We start from the raw sequence: 1523 nt of genomic DNA, 5'->3' as shown, positions 1-1523 counted from the left end.
AACTCAAAGGGTCCCTCTCCATACACACACAGACACACCTCTTGGGGAATCAGGGTTGTAAACTTACCTCTAGAACAGCCTTAGCCAGATGTGAGGGACTACAATGCCCACCATTCCCTGCTGGCTGGGGATGGTGGGAGTTGTACTCATAGAATCATAGAATAGCAGAGTTGGAAGGGGCCTACAAGGCCATCGAGTCCAACCCCCTGCTCAATGCAGGAATCCACCCTAAAGCATCCCTGACAGGTGGTTGTCCAGCTGCCTCTTGAAGTCCTCTAGTGTGGGAGAGCCCACAACTTCCCTAGGTCATTGGTTCCACTGTCGTACTGCTCTAACAGTCAGGAAGTTTTTCCTGATGTCCAGCTGGAATCTGGCTTCCTTTAACTTGAGCCCGTTATTCCGTGTCCTGCACTCTGGGAGGATTGAGAAGAGATCCTGGCCCTCCTCTGTGGGACAACCTTTTAAGTATTTGAAGAGTGCTCTCATGTCTCCCCTTCTTCTTCTCTTCTCCAGGCTAAACATGTCCAGTTCTTTCAGTCTCTCTCCATAGGGCTTTGTTTCCAGACCCCTGATCATCCTGGTTGCCCTCCTCTGAACACGCTCCAGCTTGTCTGTGCCCTTCTTGAAGTGTGTTGTCCATACTGGACACAATACTCAAGATGAGGCCTAACCAGTGCTGAATAGAGAGGAACCAGTACCTCGCGTGATTTGGAAGCTATACTTCTATTAATGCAGCCCAAAAGAGCATTTGCCTTTCTTGCAGCCATATCTCTCTGTTGGCTCCTATTCAGCTTGTGATCTACAACAATTCCAAGATCCTTCTCGTTTGTAGTATTGCTGAGCCAAGTATCCCCCATCTTGGAACTGTGCATTTGGTTTCTATTTCCTAGATGTAGAACTTGGCATTTATCCCTATTAAATTTCATCCTGTTGTTTTCAGCCCAGCACCCCTGGAGGCCGCCGGGTTGGGTATGGTAAGAACGCTGGTGCCGGGGGAGCAGATGTATTCCCCTAAAGGCATAGAGAAAACAAGCCGGCCCACTGACACCTCACTTGAGAAGGAGCAACGGGAAGCTTTCAAAATTGGCAAATTGAGCATTTAATTGGCCGAGGCAACGCTAACAAACGGCAGCCTGTTCTGCCCCGCTCTGTCCCGCAGCAGCAGCCAGACTTTTCAGGCGCACCACATCTTTCCGCAATCCCAAACGCCGGTCCGTAAGCGGGTGCTTCCGCTACTCCCACGCAAAGCGCTTCAGGGCGTCAGTTGGAGGCGCATAGCGGTGGTGACGCCTTCGGCTCCGATGGGTTGCAAAACACAATCTTGAACAGGGCTGGCCATAAAGCATATCGCAGCATGTCGTCCGTTGTGCTACACGTTCACAAATCTAATCTTATGTGTGCACCCCTTGGAAACATGTTCACACATACACGTTGCATGTTTCCAAATTTACATTTGCTCAGCTATTCCATGTGGAGATGTTCAACTTCCCCCACTCCCCATGTGCACTTACTTTACACACACA

The sequence above is a fragment of the Elgaria multicarinata genome, chromosome 11, assembly GCF_023053635.1.
Source record: "Elgaria multicarinata webbii isolate HBS135686 ecotype San Diego chromosome 11, rElgMul1.1.pri, whole genome shotgun sequence".
NCBI lineage: Eukaryota > Metazoa > Chordata > Lepidosauria > Squamata > Anguidae > Elgaria > Elgaria multicarinata.
This window is presented reverse-complemented; position numbering follows the sequence as displayed.